Raw genomic sequence first — 7,304 nt, forward strand, 5'->3', positions numbered from 1 at the left:
ATTTTCCTCTGTGCCTTTTGGCTGCTGATGGAGGCCATAGTTGGGGCTTCTGGGCCTCAGCATTCTTCCTTGTCCCCTGCAAGGCTTCTCGGAGCATGCAGGGTAGTAGGGCTGCAGCCACGGATGACAGGCTGCTCATTGGGCTGGCAGGAAGTGACAGTGAGTTTCGGTGCCTGGGCCACTTCCCCACCCTCTTGCTCTTTCTTGTTTTGGATCGCCGCCTCTCAGCTGTTCGGTGGGGGCCGAGAGTTCAAGAGGAGCTGCGTTGTGCCTCTGAGCAAGCTGGTGAACAGAACCTAAGGTCGGGTTCCTGGCTGTTCAAATGGCCTCCATCCAGCGAAAGAGCAGAGAAAAATAGTAGAAGCGCAAAGAGGGAAAATGAAAGTGAAAGAAGCACACACACACAAGAGAGAGAGAGAGAGGAGAGGAAAATACAAAAAAAAAGAAAGAAAAAGGAAAGATCAAGAAAACTGATAAAAGCTGAGGAGAGCTGCCTTAGAGACAAGCAAGGCTAAAAGATCGGGGGGGGGGAGTCATGCTCCTCCCACCCTTAAAAAACCTAACTTAGTTTGTATAGTCCTGCCTTCTAGAGTCACATGGAGGAGCATAACCCACACATGAGACGCCCTTGGATGAGGCAGCAGAGGCAGAGAAGTAGGCAGTTTAGTTCTTACCAGAACATCTTGTTTTAAAAGGGCAATTTGCCTGGGAAGGACTTGATCATCATCTATTCCAGGAAGAACAGCTGTATTTAGGTATTAGGCATCCAAGCACATCATTGTCTACTTCAGGAGTTTTTCTGTCTCTTGACATATTCTGTGCTTTTTTTTTACAACAGTCCTACAAAGTATAACAAATTGCCTGCTTACCAGTTTCAACAACAAAGAGCTACTTAACTGATAATATTTTGCCTTTTCAGACTGTTCCTTGCCCCGCATCTTATGGGAAGTGTACCCCATGACCAGCACCCCAATCCTTTTCATGTCCTGAAGTTTTCTAAGGGAAGTGAAGAGAGTCTTCTGAGTGGAAACAAGTTGTTCTAGTAAGAACTAATCAGCCTACTTTCCTTTCACTGTTTCTACATCTGAACTAAATTTGGTGCAAATCAAGGTCCACAAGTTAGATCTCTTGTGCCTCAAATGTTCATGTTTCTGCCATCTTGGATCGGGGTGGATGTCATCATTACAAACTACACCACTGAGGGTATCCCTGTGTGTCATTCACTACAGCTGTTCCAAATTTGATTCAAATAGGTTAGACAGTTCTCAAGTTAGTGCACTTTTGCCTCAAACGTTTATGCATCTGCCATCTTGGATCGGGGTGGGTGACATCATCACAAACCACACCATTGAGGCATTCCTATGTGTCCATTCAGCTGTAGCAAATATGGTTCAAATTGGTTAGACTATCCACAAGCTGGTGCACTTGTGCCTCCAAAATTTATGCATCCACCATCTTGAATTGAGGTGGATGACATCATCACAATCTTCACCACTGAGGTGCCCCTAAGTGTTCCTACAGCTGCAGCAAATTTGGTTCAAATTAGTTAAATGGCTAACAAGTTAGCCCACTTGCACCTCAAACATTTATGCATCTTCCATCTTGGATCAGGGTGGATGACATCATCACAAATGACACCATTGAAGTGTCCCTATGTGTTTCTCACTGCAACTGTACCTAATTTGGTTTAAATTGGTTAGACAGTCCACAAATTAGCTTGCATGCGCCTCAGATGTTCACGTGGCCGCCATCTTGAATTGGAGTGGATGACAACATCACACACCACACCCTTTGGGCATCCCTATGTGTAGCAAATCCCCATCTGTAGCAAATGCGATTAAAATCAGTTAGGAGGTTCACAAGTTAGCCCACTTGCGCCTCAAAAGTTTACACGTCCACCATCTTGGATCGAGGTGGAAAACATCATCACAAACTATGCCATTGAGGTGTCCCTATGTGCCCCTGCAACTACCTGATTTGGTTCATATTGGTCCAGCCTGTTGCGAAGTTTATAGGGGGGACACACAGACACACAGACACACAGAAAACTGTGTGATCTCATAAACCTACTGGAAAGTAGGGTTGTGCGTTTTTTTTTTCCTGTTTTTTTTTGGCTCGAATCCAAAACACCCCCATTTTGTTCTTTGTTCGAAACCAGCCAATCCGAAACACCTCTATTTTGTTCTTTGTTCGAAATTGCAAAATCCGAATCCGAAACGTTTTGGATTTTAAAAAATGGCCCCAGGGCAAAACTAGTGGGTGGGGGTGGTAGTGCCCAATGGGTGGAAACTACCACCCACATTTCAGAGGAACTGGGCAAAGGGCTGGTTTTTGGTGAATTTTTGAAGTTTAAGATTTTTCCCATAGGGAATAATGGAGGTTTCAGCAAAAGTATAGCTTCCCTTTGGGGGGAAAGGGGTGGCCCAGAGCAGAGTTGGGTGGGTGGTAGTGCCCAGTGGTGGTAAGGAAGCTGCCAGAATTATTTCAAAGGAATTGGGCAGAGGGCTGATTTGTAAAGATTTAATGGAGTTTACGCATCTTTAAGGTTCTTCCCCATAGGGAATGATGGAGGTTCCAGCAGCCCCATAACTGCACTTGGGGGGCACCAGGGTGGCCCAGAGCGAGTGGTAGTGTAGAGCATAGAGGCTGCCAACCACCCCAATGGGTTGCTAACCCATGGTTTACTGGGTTATGTTGTTTTTGAGATGTTTTGGGTGTAGATTCTCTGGTAGCATATGAGAGTGGATTCATGGTTTGTTGTTGAAAATCTCATATGCTACCAGAAAATCTACACTCAGAACACCTCAGAAACAACCCAGCACACCATGGGTTAGCAACCCATGGCGGTGGTTGGCATCCTATGTGCACTACAACACCACTCACTCCCAGCTACCCCAGTGCCCCCCCCAGGTGGAGTTATGGGTCTTCTGAAACTTCAATTATTCCCTATGGGGAAAAAACCTTAAAGATGTGTAAACTTCAACAATTCCTAAGAAATCAGCCCTTTGCCCTATTCCTTTGGAATCTGGGTTGTGGCAGGCACCCCTTGGGGTAACCCAACCCACTGTTTTGCCCCTCAGACCCGCCCTTTCTGCCCCAAATCTGCCCCAAAGACATGTAAACTTCAGAAATTCTTTTAAAAAATCAGTCCTTTTTCCAATTCCTTTGGAATCTGGGTGGCAGCAGGCATCCATTGGGGCGCTACCACCTGACCCACTCTTCTGCCCCCAGAGCCCCCTTTCTGCCCTGAATCCACCCCAAATAACATCAACATCACACATCAACAACAGCAGAGCTTTGCAAAGAACCAGGCAGATTTCCAAAGGTCAGGCACATCCACATCCACATCCCCCCCCGAAATGCAATTGATCTACACACAACAGTGTGAAACAACAACAATGAAATGCACACTGTCCCGTGCAGTGTGCACACTGTCCCACTGGCCAATGAGGGTAAATTTTACCCTTAAATTTCCTTAAAAGGAATGAGCCAATTGCTAGCAGATCAGCCCATGCTTTCACTGGCCAATCTGGAAGGACTGGAAGACTGGAAGGGCTAGAAATTCAAACAGATGTCAAAACTCAAAATGGAGACTGAAGGAGAAAGACTTTTCACTATTTCAAAATGGAGTTCCGAAACAGCCGAAACAACAAAATGTTTTGTATCCAAAACAGGGATGTTTTGTTTTGGCTACAAAATGTTCTGTTTTGAGCACTGGGTGTTTTGTTTTGGCTACAAAACAGCCGAAATGGCCTGTTTTGTGCACAAAACGTTTTGTATCCGAAACGAAATGCACATTCCTACTGGAAAGTAGGCTACAAAAATTGTGGGGGGAAATGTGCAAAGGAGACTTCTCAGGAAAGGAAGAACACAGAAATGCTGTAAACCTGCAAGGGTGAGAGGGAAAGCAAGGACGGGCAGGGGAGGTGGCGCTTTCAACTGCACTTCACATGTCTGCATAATCATTTCCTTTCAAATTATACCTGCAATTGGTCCCAGTTTATCACAGAGTTCTAATTCAAGCCTTGCACTTCAGCCGCTGAGAGCTAGCTTCCTGCTGCACTTCAGTGCTTTGTTTTCCCAGGCCTGTTGGGAACGAGGATTGCGGTGGGGGTAGCAGTTATGGCTGACCTTGGCATGCACCGCTGAATCAGTGGCAAGGACTGCTCACTGCAGAAGGCTATAGGCACATCACAGCCCCACTAGACCTAAACCAGCTGATCCTTTTTCAACGCTAGGCTGCTTCTGATGTTAACGAACTATGGAAATTCTAATAAAATTACACTGCATGAGATCACTAGAAATGGGAAAGCTGCTGTTACATCAGGATTTTAGCAGCCTGAACAAGTTTTCAAGGGGGAAACTCTGGGAATTTCATGCAGATCAAGCATTCAGAATATGCGGACTTGCCTAGCAAGCCTTCCAAATGCTCTTATATTTGCATCCAGAGCTTTCTGTTTTTTCATTAGTAAGATGCCCTCCCTTCAATGTCTTGCTTTATTTCTGTGTTAATATTGACAACAGTCACAAGAACATAAGACACTGGCTGACAGTTTGTGCAGAGCTCTGTGCATGTTGTAACAACATGCATGCAGTTGTGCAAGTGTGCTCTTGTGCAAATGCAAAAATTGTGCAAATGGATTTGCATGATAGTACAGCCACTGGAAATAATGGCCTTACTATCACACAACTGTGTTTGGGCAAATTTTGAATTTGCACAAGAGCATGCATGCTACATTATATAACATGCACAGAACTCTGTGCAGTATGTCCACTTCTGTTTCCAGCAATGGCCAGCCTGATACCTCTGGAAGCTCACAAACAGGGCATGATGGTGATGGCAAGAATATCTTTGTCTACCATGGGAAATGTGGAACAAATGTATTTATGTATTTGCAGCCCAGCCCCATCCAATGGTTGTATGTGTATGTGCATGATCTAGGGGAAATGAAGCACTTCATTTGATTCACATGTTTTATGTCATATTAACTTGGGGACTGAGACTGCCTTATGACCTTCACCAGAAGAGAGACGAGGGGAGTGTGACCTCGCTGCTTTCCCATAGCCTCTCAGTGGTTTCCAATTGTCTCCTTCTGAATTAACTGCATGGGGCTGGGGGAGTGGGGTGGAGGACTGCTTGCAGTTATTTTGCTCCTGTCTCATTGCACTCCAGAAAGGAGTGCAAGTTCCATTTTCCCCACAGGAGCTCTCTTGTGGGATTCTATGGCCAGTCTTATCTTATCTACATGAAATTGCTCTGGAGTTGGTTGCCATAAGTAGACTGATGACATGTAGCTCTATTTCTCTTTTCCATTTGAACTCAGTGAGCTGTGGTGGTCATATAATAGAATCATAGACTTTCTGAAGTTGTTAACAGTGGGTGGTCCTAGTATTAAGGAAGTAGTGGAAATGCCTGCTCTGGCCCGAATCACACTCCCTGTACAAGAGCAGATATTCATCCTGAGAGTGCCTTTGGATGACTCGGCAGAAGGCAGCTTCCTATGTTCCTATGTCCATATCTGGTTGTCCCCCTGGATTCCCATATGGAGGCCAAGGCCAGGAATTTGCTCACTCAGAGCTGAGTTCAATGAGATTTGTTCCTTAGCCATTGTGATCACCATTGCAATATCCATAGAAACGTGAGCATGTTTAGGATTTCAACGTGTTTAGCATGTCGTCAACACAGAGAAAAGTGTTCAAAGCGTCTCCCAGGATTGCACCTGTGAACAAATGCAATTTTAAGGCTGAAGCAAGGTACAAAAAGCACATAAGCCTACATGCTCCGACAGAGTGAAGAACAAGCTATACAGAGGATTAAATCTTAGGACATAAAATACCTAGCCAAGAGTAGATTCTCATTTCCTGCATGGCCCTGATGTGGAGACCATCATCATCATCATCATCACCATCCTTCCTTCCTTCCTTCCTTCACATGTCAAGAGTAGATTTGAAGGGGTAGCAATGCTTGGCTTAAACATGTGGTCGCAGGCAGGGCTGTCTCTAGGGTATGGCAACCCAGGGCCCTGAACTTGAGGGCCTATGGCATACCCTGCCACCCACCCCATGACCCCCTAGGCTGACATTGCTGCTCTTCCCTCTCACTGGCTTCCTCTCCCCTAGTGCACTCTCTCCTATTGCTGCTCTTCCTGTAGCAGTTGCGGCTGGCATCTGCCCTCTGCTTTGCCATGCCCTGCCCACTTGTGGTCTGTCTGCCACCACACAACCCTTCCACAGAATTATGTTGCTTACCCCAGCACCACAGTTGTATGACTTCTTCTATTCAAGCAGCCCACCATACTTTCATCTGTGGGATACTGGCAGGGGTGTACCAATAATTGAACAAGGGACAGACAAATGTCCAGGGAAGGTGGGGTGTTCCCCAGCTGGATAACAGCTCACTCTTATCTCTTCATTGTTGATGTTGAATGGATATACGAGATTATTAGTATATAGTAATATATGTTTTTGAGTCAAGGGAATGCATATGTAACACATGAGTTCTGAAGAGCCCAAACAGCTATTGAATTTGCAAGAGCATTAAAGGTAAAACAATAAAATATATAAGTATATTAAGGCAAATATGCATTTAACAGAAACATTTAACTTAACATAATATTTCACATCTTTGCCACTCCCCCACCCCCTTTTGTCTTCAGAAAGTCCAATTTCTAACTGATCCGAACAAGCTTGGAATAAAGGAGGAAAAATAAAAGCAGTTGTCCAACCTGAACTCCTGCCTTCTGAATCTACAGATTTGATCCAGCTCTTCTGTTCTTTCAAACACAAGCTTTTGTAGCTTTTCAAGAATGCCCACAAGACAATTTCAAGAATTACAATGTCCTGTAATTAAATAATACATACACATAACAGCAGGAAACAAAATAAATCCTCCTTGCACTTACAATTAAATACACATTTGCTTACCTAAGAAAGGGGTTAAGGTTGGTTCAACCTCTGCCTCATTCATAAGGCAGACAGGCAGGCATCTATTATCTCCCTTTATGATGTTTTTAATAATTATTGTTTTATGTTTTCTAATTTTTGTTTTAATGATTAATTGATTTTAATGGTGTTTTAATGTAAACCGCCCTGAGCCTTTTGGAAGGGCGGTATAAAAGTAATAATAATAATAATAATACTCACAGCAGAGTTACCTACTCTTCGACCACACCCACCGGCCTGAATCCGTTAGTACACCCTTGGGGGGTGGGGGGTGAGAGAGAGAGAGAGAGAGAGAGAGAGAGAGAGACCATCTTCAGTTTTTGTCTCTGGGCCCACTGCAACTTTGCTATGCCCCTGGATAT

This window comes from Hemicordylus capensis, chromosome 3 (assembly GCF_027244095.1).
Source record: "Hemicordylus capensis ecotype Gifberg chromosome 3, rHemCap1.1.pri, whole genome shotgun sequence".
Lineage (NCBI taxonomy): Eukaryota > Metazoa > Chordata > Lepidosauria > Squamata > Cordylidae > Hemicordylus > Hemicordylus capensis.